We start from the raw sequence: 25,897 nt of genomic DNA on the forward strand, positions 1-25,897 counted from the left end.
TGAAAGTTCATCACCACGCTTGCAAGGTCGGATTGGTGATGATGGGAGATTTTGTCTGATGGCTTACAACAAACCAACCTAGTACGGTTGGTCCTCACTATTACAGCTTTGTTGATCATGGCGATACGCAAAGCCTTTCACCACGTTAAGGTGTGTGTTTGTTTGTATATATGTAGATGTATTTATGTGTGTATATATATATATATATATATATATATGTATGTATGTATGTGTATGTGAATTGGTTTGCATTTATATGTATTTATGTGTTATTTATGTGTATGAGAGAGAGAGAGAGAGAGAGAGGAGAGAGAGAGAGAGAGAGAGAGAGAGGTTGATAATAATAATTACTGTTGCATGCAGCGTATTTACACAAAAACTTTTCCATGCTGGAACTGTAATCTGCATATTCATGGTTTCTGTCTGGTGGAAACTGTTCTGGGTCCCGCGAGAGAGCACAGGGACCAAGAAAACAGGACCTGGTATTATATTTTGCTTGTAATTGGTGGTACTTTTACATGCTCGCAGACTACTTGTCTCAAATGTCTGCGGGTTTATTCGCAAAGAGAACATTTTGGGAGAGGTGAGGTATACCAAGTTTCTTCTATGTGTGTCTGGCTGTACGTTTCAGTGAAAATCTCTCTCTCTCTCTCTCTCTCTCTCTCTCTCTCTCTCTCTCTCATGTGAGAGTTGGTTTCCTTATGTTCTATACTGTTCGTTATTGTACTTATAAATTGATTTGTTAGTTATTAAATGTTATGAAAGTATCGTTTTACTCATTCCTTATATGGTTGTAAATTGTTTTTGGTATAGTTAAATATAATGATGATAGTAACAATCGGCACTATTAATATAGTATTTGTAATTATTATTCATTCAATATATTTGTTACCATAAAATTGCATAAATTTTCAATGATATTTAATTAGACATTGTACATAAAAATACAGCGAGAGTGGGAATTTTGATAATCTTAATGATATATTTACTCAGAGTAAAATAATCAACCATGATTTACATCTTGACTCCATCCCTCCCCTCTACCGACCTTTGCTATGCCTGTCTCTTCCCTAAGATTCATCTCTTCTCGTTTTGAGTGATGTTTGAAAGGAGGGGTCGGGTGCGCGTGGCAACATTGCGGTTATGGGGTTGAAGGGTTCGCGCGGAAGTTGTCTACAGCTCCCCGGAGACACGTTTTGAATATGTTTTCTTTTTGCTGCTCTCCCTTCCTCCCTCCTTTCCCCCCTCACTTTCCCTCGCTCCTCATATCTCATAGAAGTACATTTCTTTCCCGTTATGCTTTGCATATTTTACTCGACTCTTATCATTATTAACCGCTTTTATTCTTGGTTTGTTTTGCTGTCTTCTTCGTTTCTTTCTTTTCGTTATAAATGTTATTGTTGCTGTTATTTTGTCATTCGCTGCCTTGAAGTCTGTTATTGAATAACAGTATCTGATTCTATCCCTACTTTTAAGAATATAATATAACGCGTGGAAAACACTATACAAACCGAATACCGTATAAAATGCTTTTGTATGTAAAAATGCCGTTCGTAGAGAGGGATTCCTTTCAAATTATTATTATTATTATTCCGGTTGCTGTTGTTATTGTTTCTTCATATCTTGATCACATAGGACAGGTAGTGTTCTTAAAGTAATTTCTTTTGTTAACTTGACTTTTCAGGGTAACTAACCTGCTTACTTTCAGTCTGGAATGCTAAAGCTTGCATAAAATATAATATCCTATTTACTACAGTCCATGAGCAAGGCTTTTATGATGGGAAAGTTTCATTATTAAAGTTAAAGGTGTCTGGTTTCTTTTCCCGTTCCACCAGAGTAGATGCTCACCAGAAAGTCAGACGGGCAAGCGCTCCCCCCCCCCCCCCCCTACTGTGGTGCCCTACCACATCAGTGGCCTCCCCAGTAAACAGCTAAAACTCACGATCCTGTGCGGGGATCGATCTGCTGCCATGCGAATGCTAGGCAAACACTTTACCACTGTACTAGCCAAATTTCAACCAATTATTCCGGACAATTATAAGAATGTTTGAATTTCTCCTTTCACGTTTCGCATCTCAAAGAGAAAAGAAAATAATCCATTATATCTTTGTTATGATTTATGAGAAAAGGTTGGAAACTATATCGTAGTGATGGTTCTACATCACAAAATCAACATTTTTAGATGGCCCTGATTGTCTTCAATTATCATAGCGTTTGGCGATTAATATTTGTATAATTCTATTTAGATAATTTATATCCTTTGGTATCTGTTTACAATGATGTGACTATATCGATAGTGAAATTTGTCTTTATTCATAAACTAAAGGAGCGTGTCGTTCTGAAATTAAATTGGCATTTAATTAACTTTGAGAAATATTTGAAAACAAAAAGGACGGATATCAAATTTTAAATGAATTTCAAATCAGACATTTAGAAGGAAATATCCTTTTATGAAATTGATTTTCATTCAAAAAATTAGATGTTTGAATACAAATAGAAACCATTCACATTTTTTAGCTTCATTATGGAATTAATTTTAAAATTTTTCCATTTATAACAAATGATGTCCTTTACAGGTAGAGAGGTTCTTTTACCAATGCTACAAATCGGTGTTCCATTTATTGTAACAGCTAAGAAACATATATGATGAGCGCTGTATTTTGCAAGAACATAAATTCGGTGCCTTACACATAAATGTAGAAAATCCTCAAGGATAATGTGAATAGAAAGATAATATATAATGAAATTCACTCGTAGAATTTAGGAGCCAGTCATTTGTGCCGATCAATAATGCTTAGCAAGGAATTTTCTAAACTACCGTCGGTGGGGTTGTTAGAATGTTGGCCACAACGCACAACATCCCAATTCCCCTCTTCATGTCTGAATGCTCGGTGCACAGGAGGATGTTTTATTATTACTGGAGATAATGGGGCTGTACAGGTTAAGCCAGTTATTATTATTATTATTATTATTATTATTATTATTATTATTATTATTATTATTATTATTGTTATTATTATTATTCGCTAAGCTGCAACCCTAGTTGGAAAAGCAAGATGCTATAAGCCCAAGGACTCCAACAGGAAAATAGCCCAGTGAGGAAAGGAAACAAGGAAAAATAAAATATTTCAGGAACTGTAACATTAAAATATACTGTATATCTCCTATATAAACTATAAAAAAAAACTAACAAAACAAGAGGAAGAGAAATAAGATGGAAATGTGTGGCCGAGAACTCAAGACAGTGGAAGACCATGATCACTACCTATGATCAGAGAACAATGGTTTTGATTTGGAGTGTCCTTCTCCCAGAATAACTGTTGATTATTAATTTTTTTGTTCGTCAATGGAGCTGTTTGATAGCAACGCGAAAGGCCTTTAGAATTTGTACAGTTCTCTTCATCTGGGACTTTTATTCGACTATTTTTTTAAATGTTCACGGTATTATTTATGAATCAAGACGTGACAAATTCACGGAACTTAGAACAGCTGGGAGATGGAAGTGGGAGGAGTATAGGTGTTGAGGGCGGAGCCTAAATTGTGACGTCGTGTCGTTTCCCCTCAGAACTGACGAGCATCGGTTGGGTGTCAGGGGAAAGCATGGGAGGGGTTTCCACATCCTACCACCACCCCTCCTACCCTCCTCCCTAGCCATATCTGTTCTCGCCTCGGGACCTTACAATTCCTGACCCCCGGGTGATCTCTTCGTCCCTTTTCTCTCGTCATCAGCTATTTAGTTTGGAGGTTGTTTTCGGTGGTGCTTCTGTGGGAGATGAGACTGGTTGTTTCCTCTGTCCCAATGTGGCTTTTAGAGCAATGCTAGACGAATTTCGTTAAGCTATTTGCAAAATACAGTTGAACCTAGTGTAATTGGGTTCGTGATATATTTTTGTAACTTTTCTTGTCAATGAACATTTATTTTCGCCTATCGGCAATTGCAAGAATTAGGGAAATAGAAAAGTTTGGGAAAAGGAAACAGCTGGGATTCTTCAAGTCCTCAATCAAAATGATGAGTCATGTGCATATCCCCTTGTTCATCCATGGACGTAATCAAAGGTAATGAATTTAGTATTTGTTTATATGCATGCAAGTTCATATGGCTTTCTTATCATTTCGAGTGCCATACTCTCTCTCTCTCTCTCTCTCTCTCTCTCTCTCTCTCTCTCTCTCTCATTGTATATAAGGACTTCATGGCAGAATTGTGAATGTCAGTATCGGAAATTTTTGTTTGTTTCCTCTCTCTTTGTTGGGACTTTTATTAATAAGATTCATTTTGTATTCGTCTCCTGACACAGTACGACCGAATCCGGTTTCTTCTGAATCCTCACCTCATACATTTATCGATAGTTTGAGGAATATTGTTGATGTCTTTTAACTGGTATCTTTTTCTCATCTTGTAGCCCTATTACAAAATCTGTTTTACCTGGGATAGTTGTTGGTAAGTCACTTCGAGAAATTGCAAACCCCTCTTTTGTAGATTTAGACATTAAAGGGGATTTAAGATTTGTAGATGAATTGGAAAATAATGTTTCCTAGATCTGTTTTATATAAATCGGACGTATTCCTTTAATAACAGTCATAGTCAGACTGTTTAAAACAGGCAAACTAAAATGTTCCTTAATTTACGATTGAAGAATTTCTTGACTATGAAGACATTGCTTTCTGAGTAATTGTATCTGTGTTTATATGATTTCAAGACTTTATAATTGTATCATTTTACAAATGTTTCAAGATTTGTGAAGAAGTGACATTTGTTCATACGCCAATTTGTTAATCACGTTTTTTAAACACTACCCATTGGTCACCCAGTATTTGAGTACTTTAGAGAAAATCAGCTCTCAAAAATATACAAGCAATGTTTTCTGCTTTAGTTATCACCAAAACATCCTCATGGTTATTACTAGTAGGCTATTTATAGAAATGGCAACTAGGAACAATAACGATAGACAATTTTCTGAATCTGTTAGGCAATTATATCGTGATCTTGAAGATATATTTGCTGCGTAGGTGAAATTTTAATGTTTATTTATAAATTTACTTTCATGCCTGGTCTTTTCACAAAAATCTTACTCGTATAAAAGTATGTTTGGAATATTTTCTTTAGTGAAGGATACAATATGCTAAAACAATTTCGTATCTTAAAAAAGAGCTTATTACTTAATTGCACTCAACACTTGCATTGCAAGTATAGATAACTGCCAGAAATAGTGTTCTGTTGTCGGTATAGAAAGCTTTTATTATAGCATTTTTGTTGCACTTGAAGTTTAAATAGAGAAGTTAATTGATTGAAAAGGGGGATTTCTTTAGTTGATTGAATTGTAGGCCAGATGGTACAGAATCCAGTTATCAATCTATTTGAGTATTTTATGTCTGGGTGAGATAATTTTTTCAAAGTAATTTCTAAATTAATCAGATATTTTTTTGGTAATGGTAATGATGAAGGTAATGGTAAAAAGTATAAGATGAGTCAAATGTTTCTTGAATGCGATAGAATGGTACAAAAGTGGTATGTTGTATACGTGGACCTGAAGGATTTGTAATATGCTTGGGGTTACACTCGAAAAAATGCAGATATACCCTTTTTGCAATTTATTATTAGAGAAGGTTGTGAATTGAATGAAATGTTGTGCGTAGTCTTTGTAGGAGAAAGACTTTAGTAAATTTATTCCAGGAAATGAAACGATGAATGATAGTATGAATCATGGACAAGTGAAGTAGTTGAGTCCTGAATCATGGACGAATGAAATTATTAAATTCTGAAAGTGTTTTGAAGTAGGTGTAATAAGTTATAGTACATCAGAGTATTGAGAGAGGATATGATAATTTGTCCAGGATTTTCTCAGGGCCTGGTTAAATGGAATGCACTTCTTACAATTTCCAGTGTTGAACGGGTAATCATATTCCAGTAATGGAAATCTTAATATTGTTATTGCCTTTAGTGCTTCTCTCTGCACTGTTTATTGTGAAACCTTGTTTTTCAACCAAGACAAATGGAGTTATAGACGTATTTCTCAGTATTATTACTGAATTTTTAATTCATATGTCGCAGAGACTAGCTGTTGGTGGGCCTTATAATGACCAAGTAATTTAATTCGGTGTGCTAAATTAAGCTATTGTTCTCAACTCACTAACTTTATAATATGCATATAATGGGTTTGCACTCAAAATTAAGCTGGTAGCTTATGTAGTTGATGCTACCCTTCATAAAATTTATAGTGTTATTGCAGTTACTGGTGCTTTTCATCGAGATTTTCCAAAAATCGATGCTTTGTGTAATTCATGAGTAATGAGCTTGAGCCATGACAAAACTCTGAGTATGATTGTTGATATGTTGAATAGTAGCTCCCAGTCAACCACATCTTTTTATCGATAATGTTTTTTTTTTTTTTTTTTTTTAAAGAACGTGCTGTGTATTTAGTTTCATTCTTGACTACAATTTTACTTTTGACAAACATATCTGACCAACATATTCACCGAATATGCAAGATTTTTTGTATAGAGACAGTCTTATAAGGTTTTTCTCTCTTAAAAAAATCCTTTTTTTTATTCGTACATTTTGTCACATTTTGATTATTAATCCCCGGTTGGCCCTCATAGGTTTGAATACTATGAGGTAGGAAGACAAACAGGACCAGATGGGTTTGGATAGATAGCAAGTAAGTTGTACAGTATTGGAATGGAAAGACCTCGGTATCCAAGAAGCACAAGCCAACATGCAAGCTTTTAGTTTAATGGCAGTGTCTATGGGGCGTATCAATGCTATTGAGCCACCTGTATATGCCTATGATTTGACTATATTATAGGAGTTTTATTACACTCTAGGATTCTATAGCTGAAGAATTAACATGATAGGGACTTATATTCTTCTAGATCCATTCCCCTTTAGATTAAACGACTTAATGTTGTGATATATATATATATATATATGTGTGTGTGTGTGTGTTTATATATATGAGTGTATATAAATGATATATATATATATATATATATATAAATATATATATATATATACATATATATATATATATATATATATATGTATATGTGTATATGTATATATATGCGTGTGCGTATTTGTGTTTGTACTTATGTGTGTGTATAAGAACAAATATTGTATTTTTGTGTATCATGTGTGTTTTCTGATTAAGGATCTTATCATTTAAGTGTATTGTCTGTGTTATAACGGGTGAAAATAGATGTAGAAATGGAAACAATGTGTAAGGGGGATTTTGATTTTACATATGAAGCATTATATTAATACTAACAGCCGAATTTCTTATTTCCTGTTAACGAATGGAAAAGAGACATATTGCAAGTGGGATCTCCTGAGGGGAAAGGTTAAGATAAGGGGTCTAAACAGCAACTCTAGCTGTGCTGATCATCTCCTGTAGAAGAGACCTTTCTCCTCAAGGGGACGGTGTATCACCTCCCCTCCCCTTTAACACCATATCGTCTCACCTAACATAGATCTGAAGCCCCATGTGTGTGTGTGTGTACGCGTGTATGTGAGCGTGTCTTTTTTTCCCCTCTAGATCCCTAGGCCTCTTAAGGGACAGTTTCGGGCGGTTTCTGGCGCTTTATGACCCAGGGTAATGGAGAGGGGAGCCACAGGGTCAAAGGGAGGGAAGGAGGTTGGAGTGAGGGCCAACGGGGTCAACTTGCACAATTGCTCTTTTTCTCTCGGCTACAATAAGGCTCGTTACTCCGCGAGGGGCGACGGTGCCGCTGCTGCAAAATAGACCCACTTTACTTTCCCTTGTTTAGGGGATGGTCGACTATATATGCTGGAAGGGCTGGTGGGGTCCCACCCCTCCCCTCGTTTTTCCAATGGTGTCTGTGGCTGTTTTCTCTGTTCTAGTCGTAAAAGTTAAGTTTGTAAATATATATATATATATATATATATACATACATACATACAAATGATAAATCGATATATATATATATATAGATATATATATATATATATATATATAGATGTGTGTGTAAGTTTTTGTATCGAATTTGATAATTTACACACATTGGTAATTAGGTTTATCACATGTCATGAGTGTATATATATATATATATATATACATATACATATATATAAATATATATATATATATATATATGTATATATGTGTGTGTGTGTGTGTGTGTGTACGCGGTGTTTTTTTTAATGTGCGCGTAAGATTTTATCTCAAATTTGGAATGTTGTGCACATTGGGAATTAGGGTTATTACATGTTGTGGGGGAACAATAATGGGACAACTTCTTTCGCCGATACAAAACCGTACAAAGTAAGATTAGTGATTTCTGGTGATCACTTAAACCCCCTTACTGACAATATAATTTCTTTTCAGCAATATACTATCACACGCATACGCACAAACTTTATCCCGCACGCACAGCCGCAGAAATCGTGTGCGAAATTTGCCGTGCGTTTTGCGGTCACTGATTAACAATGAAGCAGCAGACGCAAGATAATGCTGCTTAATCGTTTCATGGTTTTGGATGAGCGCCCCTCTATCCCTCTTTCTCGCCCTCCAAGTCTCCATAACCCCCATTTCTTTCCTTTCATGGGTTCCATCTCCCTCCCTTCCCCCTTCCCTTTCTCTCTTACCTACCTCCTTCCGACCCTCCCTTGATGCCTCTCCCTTTGGAGGAACACTGGACACAACTCCCATGACGGGGAGCAGTCTAAAACAGCATAATGGAGATTGACTGAGGCCTCTTAGGGACCGTATTGTACAATTGTACAGCAAAGCTCTATTTTTTCTTTTATTTTCTCTTTCATTTACTGGAGGGAATTCTCTCTCTCTCTCTCTCTCTCTCTCTCTCTCTCTCACGTTTATATTCTGAAATCAGTATAATTGTGCAGATGTTCAGTTCAAGTTATTTTTTTTTATTTCTAGGTTATATATATATATATATATGTGTGTGTGTGTGTGTGTGTATATATATATATATATGTGTGTGTGTGTGTGTGTATATATATATGTATATATATATATATATATATATATATTTGTGTTTGTGTTTGTGCGTGTGGTGGCTGTGATTAGGCCAAGAAAGGAAAAAGTGAATTATAACAGGCGTTGTCTTATTATTAATACCGTCATTTTGAGTTGACTCTGAAAATGCCTTTAAGAAGTGCATACTAACTCCAATCAAGCTTTTCTCTTTTTAATTTGACTTAATACAAAATGAAATCGATACTCATGATATGTTAGGTATCGTGATTTAATGTCGTGTGTACATATACTGTATATATATATATATATATATATATACTCTATGTGTGTTTATGTGTTGAAAGAGAAAGCAGGACTATTGCCAGAAGGACTCAAAAGAGATGAAGTGCGGGTTTATTAAAGGAAGTACATCTATAATTTATGTATGTGTTTTGATAAAAATGTATGGGAATGGTGACAGTGTAAGGAAAATCCGTCGGTGGAAGATGCTTAGGTTGAAATGTATAAATAATCAATTTTAGAAAGTGAATTGAAGGGATTTACCTCTTTAGCTAAACTTGTATTTAAATATGGTCTCGTTAGAAGTACAGGGTTGATGTAATGGTGATTTTAAGACGGATACTGTTTCAATGAATGAATATTTTATATTTTAATGAGGAATATCAGGGAGAGGGGAGTAATGGATAAAAAATTTGTGGTGAGAAAAAATTAAGTGAGTCGAGTTGGTAGATACAGGTTGGCATAAGACAGTCTTAGTTTGTGAAAGTAAAATGTTCCTGCTGAGACAGGTAAAATATTTATAGTGTTTTTTGTAGAAGTAGGTAAAAGATAAAGTAAGTAAGAGTAAAATAATGAGGGTGATTGGAATTCTTTAAGGTGTATAAATAATTCACGATGTGAATAGTAGAAGAATAAATGGGGTTGATTCAAAAAAGTATATGAAAGTATTTACTTTACTTCATTGTTGAATTTTAAGCAATAAATTGTAAAGAACGGTTATTGACTATTGAGATATAATATTTGGTGTTCCTCAAGGTAGTATCTTGGCCTATTATTTTTTATACTATAAACCTTGAAAACATGTCTGTTACATGTACAGAAGGTGGTACTCTTTTTTTTATCAGTTCCATCCCCTGAATGTAACTCAGGGGTGGCTGAAGCCCTTAATAGAGATCTAGCTAAAATTAGTGCATGGTGCAAATTTTGGGGCATGAAGTTGATCCCTAACAAAACTCGAAGTATGATTGCAAGTAGGTCGAGGACAGAGGCTCCTCATCATCCAGATCTTTGCGTTGGTAATGTCTCCTCAACTATATACAACTCACTTAAAATTCTAGTTGTGATTCTTTATTTCAAATTACGTTTGTGTTTCATCTTCAGTTGCACCAAAAAGTGGCATAATGAGAGTCTTTTAAGATTTAAAGTGATCAATCTATAATGGGGAGATGTTTTAATTTTTTTATTCTCCCATGTTTTGAGTCTTGTTCTCCTTTGTTGTCTCTAGCTGCTGATTCTCATCTTAATTTGTTAGACAAAAACTTGCGGTCTGTTGAATTCCTTATTCCTGATCCTGATGTTAATCTCAGGTACCGTCGATCGGTTAGTTCTTTGTGAATTTTTCATAATATTTTCATGATTCTGACCGTTCATTGAAATTAGATTATACAAGACAATACCATGTTGTACTTAGTTGTATGTATGCAGTTAATGCGTAATACAGTTGCCTTCTCCATTATGAGATTTAGTACTACTCATTATTCTAAGCTGTGACCAGATCGTAGAATGATCATAATCTGGCTGTTGAGTCTGTGTAACTTCAGAAGTTCAAATTTGTTGCAAATGCTTCTCTGTTGAACAATTTATGCTATAATTTAGGTTTCGCTTCATAGTGTTTATGTGACTGATCTATTTTAACAATACTACTTATGAATATATATCAGTAGCACTCGTGATTTTAATCAATGCAAGTATCAACCACAATGGCCTTTAATATCGAATTCTACCTTTGGTAATGCATATCCAATGAAATTCCTTTATGATAACAGTTTCTGGCTGGGCAGAGATTCGAACCTATGCCTCTTAGACGAAACCTTGCCTGCGAGGACTCTATACCGGCATAGGTCCGAATCTCCGCCCAGCCAGAAGCTGTTATCGTAAATGAATTCCAGTGAATATACGTATATTCCCAAAGATAGAATTCGATATTAAATGCCATTGTGCTTGATATTTACATTACTACTGATCTTAGAATATTATGTATTTTTCCATTATATCTCAAAAAGGTTTTAAGTTACTTCAATGTTTCGTTTCCACACTAGACTGCTTGCCTTATTGAAGCCCAAGGCCTTGTATTATCTTGCTTTTTCATTTTGGGTTGAAGCTTGGTTAGTAGTAATAACAATACTAATGATCAATAGCAAGGTAAATGAGAGTGGTTTCGTCATGTGCTGATATTCGCGTACGATAGATCAGTAAAAATTATGTAAATCAGAGAATTGCCATATAATTAGTATTGAAAGAGAGAGGAAGAGTGAGAGAGCTGTACAAGATAAATATTCTAATAAGTTTACGCAATGGATTTCATTATTGACAAGACAAATATATGATGAAAGAGCTTGTGACTCTTTTTACTTTATCTTGGAAGCCATCCCTATTAGGGAAACTGCTTATTGGTGGAATAAGAACTTGTGTGTTACATCCTGAATAATTTTTGCTTCTTGATGTAAGTCGTCTTGATCTTTTTGATGTAGCCGCCGTGTTCCCCTGCGCGTCTGAAAATGGTTCAATGAATATTAAGTATGCTCTTCCAATAATATATGCCAACTGTGAAGGCGATGAAAACAAACATTGTTGATGAGGTTTTAAATGTTAGAACTATCCTAAATTATTATTATTATTATTATTATTATTATTATTATTATTATTACTACTACTACTAGCAGTAGTAGTATTGTTGTTGTTGTTGTTATTAGAAGGTACTTATAGCACGTAATTCAGCTGTCTGTTTATTATTTTGATTGTAGTTTTGAAAAAGGTAGGTTTAAAGTATTTCAAACTTGCTAGTGTTGATATTTGTAAAGTTACTAAATTTTAGACATAACCTTATGATATAGCAGTATACAGTACATTTATAAATACTCATCGTTTTAAGTTCCCAAAGACCGATATAATTCCTGTACGGAATTTCCATCATGCCAAATAATGAAATAATTGCGATAACTTCTAAGATACAACTTAATGAGGTAGACGCTTTCGGCCGCCGCGTATCTCTAAAATCGACTCCTGGAAGTTCATTAATTTTTTTCTTTCTTTTTTCCAGGTATGTGTTGGTGAGATAAGGAAGTGGCTGTACGAGGGAACATTTACGGAGTAGTGGGTGGGCCTATATCGTGGCTTTAAAGCGTGGTAAGGTCGTTTATATATTATCGTATTCATGGACCTCAAAATGAATTGACTCCAGTTTTGTTTTTATGATTTTAAAATTAGAGTTAATGAGAGACGCCCCTTGTTTGCTCTTTGGTGGAGCAGGCAGATGCTTCTTGTTGAGGCAGTCTCTCTCTCTCTCTCTCTCTCTCTCTCTCTCACGGTAAGATAATGTTCAAGTAGCTGATAATTAGTTTAAGATATTTTCTTACTTGTCTCCCTTATATATATATATATATATATATATAATATTTCTTTATGAATTTGTTCATTTGGCGTATGATAATTATAGAAAAGGAGGACGTTTTATCAGTAATCCAGTGTTCATATTTATATGACATTCTCATAATCTATGAATTTGTCAATAGTAACAATAACAATAAGTGACTTCTATTTTCTTCTCCTCTGTATCAATAAGAACTGCTGCGTGCAACGAACGAACGCATTTATATATATATATATATATATATATTTATATATATATATATACATAATATATATATATATATATATACACACACACACACACACACATATATATATATATATATATGTATGTATATTTAAGATTGTGGAGTGTTTTATACACATTTAGCACTAAGTAGGGTAACCGTTTATATATATATATATATATATAGGATTCCAATCCTTTTTATCGCTCTGCTTTCAGTTGAAATAGTTAATTTACAAATCTCTCTCTCACTCTCTCTCTCTCTCTCTCTCTCTCTCTCTCTCTCTCTCCCTGAAGCCAGTCGTGCTCTGAGCTAATTGACGATGATACGTTATTATTGGCGTTCTCCTGGCATCACTTAAGAACTTCTGATGCGATCCAGATTTCTTGGGTTAACTACTACGTCTTTCTCCTTGGTAATCTTGCGCAATGTGCTTTTGTTTTTTTCCACTTCCCTTCTTATATTGATATTGTTCTGTGAATATCGAAGTTCGTATTTATTCGGGTATCTCTTATCCTCGTTATTTTTATCTGTAATTGTTTTGATGTTGAGGTTGATGTTATTTTTTTATTATTATTATCACGGGTTTTTGTATGATAAATAGTGGATATTACCATTTTAATTGATTCTTCTAGATCTATCATATTAACTTTTTAACTACATCATGTGCTATAGTCATTCGCATTAATTTTTCTTATTTGTTTTAATAACTATTTTCCATAACTTGAGTCTTGTTTTGAAGCAATAGTTATGAAAAGTCCTTACTAAAAACTCGAAAATTACTTGATAGAATGCAGATAATATTTCTTTTTGTCAAGTAAATATTACTAGATTTTTTATTTTTTTTTGCTTGAATTCATCTGCATTTGAAAATATTAAGTTGGTGAATATTTTTTGTACTTCCCTTTTATGTTTCTAATTCCTGTACCTTTCGCATTTTCATCCTTTTGTATTCTGCCAGGTTTTCTCTTTTGCATCAATATAGCTTTATCCTTTCTTGTCTACGAATAGTTTTCCCAGAATCTGTAATTTAGATTTTCTTTCCTTTTGAGGTTACCGCCAGATGTCATATGTATTTTACATTATTTTTTATGTCATATATCTTAAATATACACGTAATTGCACGCGTGTGCGCGCTTGCACACACAAACACACACATATATATACTGTATATATATACATGTTTATATATATATATATATATATATATATATACTGTATATATATATACACACACATATACACACACTATGGCTCCAAACATAAATACCTTTTCTGGGTGGGGATACCTTAACATGATGAAAGGGTTTGCGTATGGTCATGATCAGTAAAGCTATACCAGATATGGTCACCCATACTAGGTTGGTTTGCTTTGAGCGGTCAAAATAAAGTCTCCCACCATCACCAATCCGTAGAGGCCAACGTGGTGCTAAAAATTGGCCAGACTCCAGAAATGAATAAGAACATGCCTGAATCCTTTATCCTGCAGTAGACTGGAAACCATTGCAATAAAAAGAAGTGCGTCAAGCAATTTCACCAACAAACAAATTGTTGCAACACCATTAGTTTATATCCTTCTAGGGCCGCTCCTTTCAATGACGAATTGAAACGTTTTATGAAACGAATATACATACATATATAAATACACAGATTATATACTCTATATGTATGTATGTATGTGTGTATATATATATATATATATATATAAATATATATATATATACATCTCTCTCTCTCTCTCTCTCTCTCTCTCTCTCTCTCTCTGTATGTATGTATGTATATATATATATATATATATATATACATATATACATATACTCTATATACATGTGTGTGACTTTTATTTGTTTATTTTCTTGTCTATGTCTAACCTAATTTATTATTCGGAGGGTGACTCCCGGTTATCGGCGAAAAAAAAATAATAGTTTAGAACTTTAGAACGAAAGACAAAACAAGAAGAAAAGCGGTCTAGGTTTTATGTTACTATCTTGTCTGTTGTCTTCTGAGTATCATACTGGAAACTTTTCATGGTGCTTCCAGTTGTTGTCTTGCTTGAGTGCTCATTTTTGCTTTCATATAGATAACTTTTTGCCAGTTTTCTGGTGTTCCATTCCAGATGCTCTAAAGATAGTACAGTACGAATACCTAACTGTATAATTCCATTGAAACAACTCTTCTATATTGTTTAATCGAAAAAAGGCTTCAGTGTTCACACAATTTATTATAAATATATAACACTAACTGGAGAGGAGAGAGAGAGAGAGAGAGAGAGAGAGAGAGAGAGAGAGAGAGATTGTCTCTTATACTCTGCAGGAAAAATATCTTACGCCATGATAAATGAACCATATTTAATACCACAAAATCAACAAATGAGATCCAGTCAGCGTGGAAGCACATTGCCGCATTTAGCAGTAGTACAGACAAACCCCCAAATAAGAAACCCTTCTCCCTCTGCTCCGGCGACGCTGCCTTCGTGGGAACTCTTAAGGAGATACCATCGAAAATTCGCCAATTAAGATCGAATTTCTAAGCCGCCAAGGAATGCAAAAAGTGATCAGTTAGCGAGGATCAACGGAATCGGAGTGACATGCTCCCGCCGTCCGTCATGACGGTCGATGTACGCACGCTAATACACACACATACACACTCACTCACTCGTCTTTTGTTAATACATTTGCCTTGTGTATGTTTAGTATTAACTCTTTTGCATTATTTATTGTTTATCATTTTTTCTTAGAGCAGCGACGGCCATCTGATTTACGACTGCACGCACTATGGCTGCTTTTGTGTATTTTGGGTCGGGTCTCACTGTTTTCCTTGTTCTTAATTTTCAGCATTTTGTATGGGTGTATATTTTACAGTATATTGTGATAGGGGTTTAGCATTATGCCCTATAAAGAGAGGTATGGTTGCCGGACTCATTTTAAAACAATTAAAATTATGTATGATTTAGAAATAACTTGTGCAATTTAACATATAATAATTTAGTGTTAGGTAATCAACTAGGGATTAATTTTATATTTTTTCTGAAAGAAGAAAGCATTTGCTTAATATATCAGCAGGCAGCAATTCCTTAATAAGAATAGTTATTTAACTTTTAATGGTGTTATCATTCATCTAATGGAAGGATTGGATCTTATATATATATATATATATATATATACACATATATATATGTATATATATCTATATATATATACATATATATATGTGTGTGTGTGTGTGTGTGCGTATGTATATAGCTATACAGTCCTCCATTTTGAACCCCTATTTAAAAGAAATAAAATCACGACCTACAAGGATGTATTGTACACCTAAGGAATTTGCTCCTTTGTAAAAAAAAAAAAAAAAAAAAAAAAGATTTTGTGAAAGGAACACAAACTTCTTATGAAATGTCTTTTAGAGTATTATAGATTTATTAAATTGCCAAGGGGATGGGTATAAAAATCATGCGTTTATACAGAATGTAATTGCGTTTTATGGATGCAGCATCTGACCAGCTGCTTTGAGGTGTACAGGAAAATATTACCTTTAAATGTATTTCCTTTTTTCACCATTTTAGTGTTCAAATAACATAAATGAAATAATTCTCTTCAAAATGTTTATGTTAACTATAAAATGTTTTTGGGAAGAAAAGTAATATTAAGGTAGCTCACTTAAAGACGAGCTGTTAGGGGAGGATAAAGTTAAAGCCCTTTTTTATCAGTATTTTGATGAACCGTTGACTGAAGTATTGCCATTTATTTTTCACGGTCGAAGTAATGTCTTGCTTGATTGCACAGTAAAGTTAAAATCCAAAAGTTTTTACGAAAGCAGTTTTTATTGTACTTTAAAGGATATTGAAAGGCCATTAGAAAAAAAGATGAGTGGATGGGGATTTCTAATTTATGAATTTCAATAGTGATAAAGGATACGTTTCGAGATATAGAAGAGAAATAGTCTAATGTAAAGAATTTCAAGTGTAGTGGAAAGATTTAACAATATACGTTGAATAATTGTTATCGGTGGACTCGTCCATTTCATTCTGATAATAATCTCTGGCTAATCTTTCATGGCCGGAGGCCTTTCCTGCCGCCAACTCTCCCCATTTACCCGGCCTTGGGACCGGCACCAAGTTGAGGCTGGCTTGCTCCCTCAGTGGCTAGGTTTAATGAGTTTGAACAGTATATTGGGAGGAGAGTGATGGAAATGGAGGTACAAGGAACGAGAAGGAGAGGGAGACCAAAGCAAAGGTGGGTGGACTGTATCAAGGATGACCTTCGATCAAAGGGATTAACCGGTGATGAGGTGTGGGACAGAGGTAGATGGAGAAAGCTGACCATAAACATCGACCTCACATAAAAGTGGGAAAAGATGTAGACAAAGAAAAAGAAGAAGAAGAAGAAGGTGGACTCCTCCATTTAAGGTAATGAGCCACTTTAAAGATATATATTTTCAAAATAGCACACAATCCAGATCTTCTGTTCCACGAGTCATCAGCAGCCAATGCCTGGCCCTCCTTGGTCGTAACCTGGGTGCGGAGAGGTCTGGTTCGCTGATCATGAATAAATGATCAATCTCTAGGGCATTGTCCACGAAAGCAATCAACGGTTTAACTAGTAAATGTTGAGAAAAATACTCCTTAATTTGCACTCTACCCGATCCAAGTTTTTTTTTTTTTTTCTATTTATTGAATTTAATTCAAGAGACAAATCCCATTCTGAACTTGTCCGGCAACTTTTAGACGACGCTGTTTTTGGCGAGGCATTTTTGGCAGAAGAAAACCAACGATTTGGAAGTTGGGTATGAAACCATTAGAGATTTTCTCGCACCTTCTTTATAAAAATAATCTTTTGAATCTTGTTGAGCTTTATCTATATCGCTTATGTTCAAATGCTCCTTTAGGGAGGGTAGTTTTTACTGTATATATATATATATATATAGATATATATATATATATATATGTGTGTGTGTGTGTGTGTGTGTGTATATATATATATATATATATACATATATATATATATATATATATGTATATATATATATATATATATATTTATACATATATTTTATATATATACATATATATATTATATGTATATATATATATATATATATGTGTGTGTGTGTGTGTGTGTATGAATATATATAAATATTTATCAAACTCATTAATCCATTTTTGAGGGGATGGCACCAAAACTGTATAGCCTTCTGGATTTAAAAAAAATTTTTACGGGTAACATCCCCATCCCCTTTTTTCTTGACTCAATAATAGCTGGTACCCATTTACACCTTAGTGGGCAGTAGGCAAGGAGAGATCCACTATGCTTGAATTGCATCCTCGAAATATTGCCGGTAGCAACTCATCCCCACCGAAAAGAAAACAAAAATCAGTCATCTGTACACTTATGTAGTATGTGCTATACAGAATTAACTATATGTGCATTTATATTTTTTAAGAGAGTAGGATTTTTTTTCAAAATTCTGTAGAAAAAGCTATCATTGCAGATTATTACAATCTCCCTGTGTTCAAAAGTATGGTGTCTTGAGTTATGATCAACATATATATTGGACAATCAATAGATAGGGTAGATCCCCAAAATTATTGTTATATATTTCTTCAATGTAAATCGTTAAACCTAACAATATTTTATTTCAGTCAGTTGCCAAGGGTGACCATTCACAGTAGATAAATTTCATTTTAACATGTTAAAAAAAAACGATCTTTAATTAACATTCTTTTCTCTTCGAGGGTTAAGAATACTATGTTTAGGTCAAGTGCTTGATAAAATAATATGATGTACAGAAGATATTAATTTTTCCTGTCCGAGTTAAACTCAGATACCGTGATTATAGATTTATGAAAATAAGCGTATGTATTGAATTTGATTATGTTTGGACAAGCGTATCCAGTATGACCCAACTGTTTGGACAATACAACGTCACACTGCTAGAACCCACGACCTCACCCTCGAGATTGGCGACGCTCTGGCATTTCTCCCTGAAGAAACCTCTTCTAATGATATGGGAACCGTAAAAATGAAAGCCTTAAACTCCCACTTAGGGTCCTCGGATATTTTCTTGATTCTATGGAGGTGGAAACGGGGGGAAAGGAAGGGGGGCAAGCTGAGCAGTAGACGGAGGTTAGGTAGGACGTGGGAAGGGGATATAGGCTAAGCATCCAAACGCATAATCTTGAATTATTAGAGGCTCGTAGGAAGAAAGGGTGGTATTATATCTACAGAGGGTCATGGACACCACTGATAGCAACACCAACGTTAGCAGCAGCAGCACTAGGGGGTTCATCCTTCAGTTTGCAGAATCTTCTTTACCTTTCTCTCGTTGATCTGTTTCTTTTCTAGGACCAATGGATAGGTCGGGGAGTGATGGGATCACTTCTGGTTGCAGCAGAAGGTGTCAGCTATTGCTCGATCGTTTTATGTTAGAAGATCTGGGATTGATTTGTTCTTCACGTTTGAGATTGTATTAAGAAAAAATAATAGTCACTCTGTTAATAAAACGGATGTATTAAGAAAAAATAATAGTCACTGTTAATAAAACGGAATTTTCCTTTTAAATGGCCATATTATATAATTTTAGACTATCGCGAATAAAAATCTAAAATTGTATTATGTATTATTACAATTTTCTTCAATTAAGACAAGATCAAGGAAAGATATATATATATATATATATATATACACACACATATATATATATATATATATATATTTAATGATATGTACCTTTCTCCTGATCTTTAAATTGAAATTTGATGATTGTAGAAATATTTTAAACACAATGTTATCGTTGTTATCGTTGTCATAAATCTTATTTACGGCATCATTCGTAGATGATTCTAAATTCTCTTCCTTAGAAGTGTGGCGTTCAATTCTACTTTCGCGTTTTATAAGATCTTCCCTTTCTGTTTAATGGCAAAATTCATCGTTTTCATCTCGAAAAGACACAATCGTATGACGCATAATTCTCAATCTATTTGAAATGGAAGTATTAATGATTAATTTTATTGAAGTTGAATGTTTGCATGTATCGTTTGATTAACGTATGTGTTTTGAAGTAATATGAACAGAACAGATGTATTAATATCAGTTATCTTTTTATTTATTCTTGACTGAGAAATTATTGACTTATTGAAAGTATGATTTAAGTTGCCTTTAAGTGCGGATTAAAGCGAATACCACTGTATTTTAGGGCAGTATATAGGTTTCGTGACCTAGGATGTAAACTTTAGCGATGTTAAATAAGTTTAAATCTCTCTCTCTCTCTCTCTCTCTCTCTCTCTCTCTCTCTCTCTCTCTCAAGTAATCAAAAGCTATTTTTGTATGAGTATGTTATTGTTATTTGTTTCTTCACGAGCAGACAGCAGAAAAGCGGAAATAATGGATACTAAAAGATGGTCAGTATCCAATTGACCCCAAGATTCTAAGACTGAAGGGTATTGACTTAAAAGGTATTTCCAATCTAGAGTTCACAAAGGATAAATTTTTCCTGTTTATCTTCATTTCACCATAGATATTTACTTGTCCATAATACTTTTTTTTTTTCTTTTTTTAATGGGTACTTTAATGAAACTCGTTCCTCTAGCTTTCAACACACTTGATTTTCATACGTAAACATTATATAAAATCTTCTGCAATGTTATCGCATGAAGTCATTCTCTTGATCTTCAATCTAAGTTGCTGAAGAAAAATATAGTCAAAGAAGTGCCTTTCATAAATTGATTGTATCAAAGCAATTTATTCATCATTCTGTCACTTGATCTTTTGCTTTTAATATTGCTAATCTGATTAGACGTAGCGAGGTAATTGAAGTATAAAACAACCTTATATTTATAGCAGATTAGGGAACATGTCTTCCTTTATGGGAGTCCGTAAGCATTTGCCAAGCAACATTGCTTAGAAATTTGTCTTTGGAACTCTTGTCCTTTTCGGTTTGTGATAAAAACCCGTAGCTGCCAGAAGACGAGAGTCGTGGCGAACACCTAAACAACACCTAGACGGGAGAGCTGTGTCCTGAGCGATAGAATGGACAACTAAAAAAGCTGCTCCAGGATCCTGCAGGAGTCGCAGAGGTAGTCTTATCTGGAGGAGCATCAGTTGTGTGTGTGTACGTATGCGTGGCCTGAACAGCAAATGATGCAACCAGACAAAGTCGGGTGGTTGGTGGCCCCCAGAGGTAGCCCGGATAAGAACAGCCGCCATTGTTGGCGAGACCAAGTCGCGAGAGGTGGCCTTTCAGGACGCATTAGAACCTGGATGGTAACGCGCCACTACACAGGATTAGGAAGGAGAAAAGCTGGAGAATCCTGGATAAAAAAGAGAAGATGAAGAAAACGACTTCACTACTACTACTACTACTACTATAACTACTACTACCAGATCCATTATTCCCATGACACCAATAAAAGAAAAATTTGTGCTCTATAGAATGCTAATTTCCAAAGTTTATTGATCATTTTATATTATTAGAAATATCAATGTTACGATCTCTCTCTCTCTCTCTCTCTCTCTCTCTCTCTCTCTCTCTCTCTCTCTCTCTTTTTACACACACACAGACGCAATTTTGGTAATCTTCTTTTCTCCTTACCATCACACGAATGCAAGCAACTTTAATCCTATCGTTACTGATCATTTTATTCTTGTGAGTGTATATGTTAAACAGGTTCCATTCGCACAGTGAACATGTCCTTTGATATCAGTGAATTGAGACGTAATGGCGAAGTTTTATCTCTCTCTCTCTCTCTCTCTCTCTCTCTCTCTCTCTCTCTCTCTCTCTTTAGTGTAGTGACACGAATTCCATGTAACTAAGGATAAATCCTAACAGATTTTGAAATTCTTATGTCATGGTATTAACTTTTTGCATTATTAACTTTTAATTTATTTTATTTATCCTTTTTTGCCTGTAATCTTAAATGATTACAGTCCTTCTACTTGTTTTATTTTACTCTCTTTTCCTTCAAGGTCTCTTGCATCAAAACTTCTTGAATCGATTTATGGTTGTTTTCATAACTTAAAAAGATTGGTGGCATTTGGATAAACGTCCATAAAAGGTTTAATTTTTTCGAAACTGTTGATCAAATCAAGATGTCAAAGGGAATAATTAGATATCTTTTCTATATAATTAAATATGATGTTATTGGTCCTTAAGATACTGGTTGAGTGCCGACTGTTGAATTTAATATTATTATGAATACTAATGTTCTATCCAGCATCATCAATAAATTATGATCTAACTATCTTTTGAAAACTTTCTTGATGTCTTACTATTCTTACTTTTTGATTTAGGAAGTCTATCTATTGCTAAACAGCTCACAGATCTTCAAAAGCTTATTCAGACACTGATCTCTGGTTTTTTACGTTTAGTTTGATTTTAAGTCAATTGCTGGCAGGAGTATTGAAAATGCTAGTGTGCTAATACGGCATTCAATATTTACAGTACTTCTTGGAAGAACAGTGACGTCCCTTTGAAGGTTCAAGTCAATTTTAAAGTGTATTAGAATCTCCTTTCCTATCGGTATCCCTACACTAATGGGTCGGTTGCATCAGGCGTGGTTTATAATTTGGCAAAGGGTTTTTACGATCGCATGCCCTTGCAGTCATTAACCTCAGTTATTTGCGGTGGGCTTGCTTGTCCAACTGCAAGGCATAAGTTTCCACAGTTATTGACAGTGAGCGTAGCCTTTTGCTAAAAAGCAAAACTGCAAGACAGTGTCTGTCCTAGTCGCTTTCTATAACACGCAGGACCTACAATGGTGGTATTCTTAAATCTCTACCTCAAGAGCATTTTGGAAATATTACTGCATAAATCGATAGGATTTCAAACTAAAGGCTATTGTAATAATATTTTTTTTTCCATAAAATTAAATCATAATCATTTTGTTTATCTACGATGAAATGAAGAGCTGTCTTTGATACCAACTTGCAAATTTTACAGAGATGAAATTCCATTTCTGTAAACGATGTCAAAAATTTATAAAATTGATTCTCATAGAAAACCACCCCCCCATTTCCTAGGAGACACATGAATTCATTCCTGATCTACAAACCTTGTGATATCGATGCGTTGCAGACTGAAAACAGTTTATCATTGATGCAGCAGAACTCGTCGGCCGTAAGAAATACATCACTATTATTGCATGTTGATTAGTATCTATACTGTAACTAATCGCAGATGATAGCACAAATCATTGAGGTGAGATATGATAAGAATCGTATCTCTCTCTCTCTCTCTCTCTCTCTCTCTCTCTCTCTCTCTCTCATAGGATTGCATTAGGATGTATATCCAGTCTTTGCAGTTCCTCCGTCATCTATTTTGTCTCAGCATTCTATGACCTGATGCCTTTTACTGTATGAGGATCCAGTCTTTATTTCCTTAATGTATATGTTTCTTCTTACTTTGTGTTTGATTGAGACACTATGGGACTTTTTATGGTAATAATAATCACAAAGATAATGAAAATATCAGAGCTTCCTGTGTCATTCGTGGTAAATATATTTGATGGAAGCCAGAAAAAGAAAAAATATTATTTATGGAACCTAGAAAATCTCGTGACTTATTTAATTAAGGAACCAAAAAAATAAATAAATTGGAAATTTCAGGAATTATATATTCTTTGGGGAATATGTTAAATGAACCTCTAGTGGGAATCAGAAAGCTATTTTGATTCACTGATGAACATATCTGCCTTGCTTTCCCAGCTTTTACAGTTGGTATGATATGATATCAAATCATGTATAATATAGAATGATTTCGGAAATTTCCTATAGGTATGTGGAGAATGGACATGGCATCCACTTCTTTTACAAAGGGATAACATAGAGCCCCTTCCCTTAAAAAAGAAAAAAAAAAAAAAAAAAAAAGGCTGTTGTAAAGGTCAGGGACGAGAGAGAAAAATTATGTTAAAATGTAGAAAAAGGATGGAGCAGATGCCACCTGCATTTTAATGGTCATTGAAGACTTTTATTAATAGAAATAATGTTTTTACCAAAGCAAATACTATATAAAAATACATCATTAGATATATAAAAAACCTTGTGCAGTATTTTTACTCAGATGATTAGGTTCAAGAATAAATAAATGGTATCTTCTCAATGAAAGAAAAAATACTCGGAATTAATAAGAAAATTCAATTAAAATTGAGAGAGAAAACACAAAAGAATAAAATAACTATAATAGAAAAGAACAAATATTTTCTTCAGATACGATGAGCCAGCAGAATTCTGTAAAGATGTGAAGACAGCAAATATTTGCGGCTAAGTAATACTTGAACGAAGAATCCCATGTTTTGATTAGTTCAGAATCTTGAACCTCTTCTCTTTCTCTCTTTATATGAGGAGGAATTTCAAAACCTGTAAAACCAGTTGGGTCTTCGATTTAGTCTGGAATTTAAAGGGTTACATTTATTATTTGTTTGTTTTGTGTGTAATTAAGGAATTAATTTATGCATGTAGTCATCAGTTTTGATACTTTAATTTTTACTTTACTGTTGAAGATATTTTCAATTCCAAACCGATAATATATACTTAGCAAGCTTCTTGCTGTGCATGTTCTATAAATACCTTCGATCTGTAAGTTGTATTAATGCAAGACACTCGTTACGATCCAATAATAGCTAAATGTGTGGTAAAAATGCTTGTGGATCGACAGAGGTACAATGATTTTGACTTCTATTTATGCGCATGCTTGTCGATGTGCACACTTGCGCTTGCGTGTGTGTTAGCGTTGCTTGAATACAAGACATGAATCACATGGTGGAATTATCACCAAGAGGCGTCTATAATGGAGAGTTATGGTATTACCTCTTACATTGGGATAACTTTAGGGTCGTTTGGGGTAGTTAGTTGTAGTTACGCCCTGTTATTGCTTATTAGATGTTGGAGAGTATTTACACGTGCTTACAATATAGATCGAGCAAAATTTTCCTCTTTGTAGAATTATTTTTTTTTCCAAGAGTACTTTGATCTGTCTTTAATGTATTTATTAATGGATAGTCGGAAAGTTTTGTTAACTTGATGGATCTAGGGCTATTTCCTCTATGAATTTATGTAATAATCTGTGTGAAAACGTAGCGACTGCTTGATGCTGAGAAAATCATTTGAACGGGAAATTGAGATTAACGAGTGAAGGAAATAACATTAAAGATGTAAATTACTTGTTATTATCCCCTTGCTTTTCTCGTTTATCATTTCATCCCCTTCTGTCCGTTTCGATGAGTCCCTTATGGCCTATGGTTAGGTCATGCATCGAGGCAGGTGTTTCCAAGTGTTTGGACGTCATTAGAGTACTGTGAATGAAGAAAAATAGATTTTTAACGGTTTAGTGATTTTTTCCTCGTAGTACAAGGAAAACAATGTTGAAATATTATCTTTGTATTATGTCATTACAGCAAGTAATCGTCCATATATCTATTTTGTGTTATTTCAATGCTGCAATGACCTTTTGCACACCACCATTCATTACTTTTAAAAATCACTTAATAATAGGATGAAGAGTATTGTAAAGTTTATACCAATAGGAAAGTCATTGTTTAATCGTCTGGAGATTTTTTTTTTTCAAGTCTCACAAGAAAATACTTTGTCGAAAATTCAAGCAATTAGCGATTACATCTACGTAAAATATCTCAGAACATCTTTGCTAGACTATTTTCTTATCACGTATGGATATTCACACATTTTAATCCTTTTCCCTTAGCGTGCTTGGAAAATTACAAGTCGAGGAGATTGAGGAAGTAAAGTAACATTTATCACAGTGTATTGCAAATGTGAGTACTCAAAGACTTCATTAGCATTTAATTTCTTTAAAGATTGTAAGTATGAGAAATGAAACATGTGGCTTGTATTGTTGAGTGCTAGAATGGTGTGATATGCTAGTTTGGCAATAAAGTATTTCAAAGTACATTATTACTGCTGATACTGTGTGAACGTTGGTAATGATATATAATTTTTATGGGGGTTGCAACATCTAATTTAGAATGCTTTACTAATAATAGTTATCGTCTTTGCGTCAATTATAATCCATTGATTATTCAATGATCTGGTCTCGTATATATATATATATATATATATATAT

At 34.2% G+C, this 25,897-nt stretch overlaps 1 long non-coding RNA gene across 1 annotated transcript in view; it reads left to right on the forward strand.

Annotated features, from left to right (window-relative positions):
• Positions 1-25,897, forward strand: part of LOC137629079 (uncharacterized) — an 859,983-nt gene that overhangs the window by 654,442 nt on the left and 179,644 nt on the right. The window lies entirely within an intron of this gene.

Source organism: Palaemon carinicauda, chromosome 37 (assembly GCF_036898095.1).
Source record: "Palaemon carinicauda isolate YSFRI2023 chromosome 37, ASM3689809v2, whole genome shotgun sequence".
NCBI classification, from domain to species: Eukaryota; Metazoa; Arthropoda; class Malacostraca; order Decapoda; family Palaemonidae; genus Palaemon; species Palaemon carinicauda.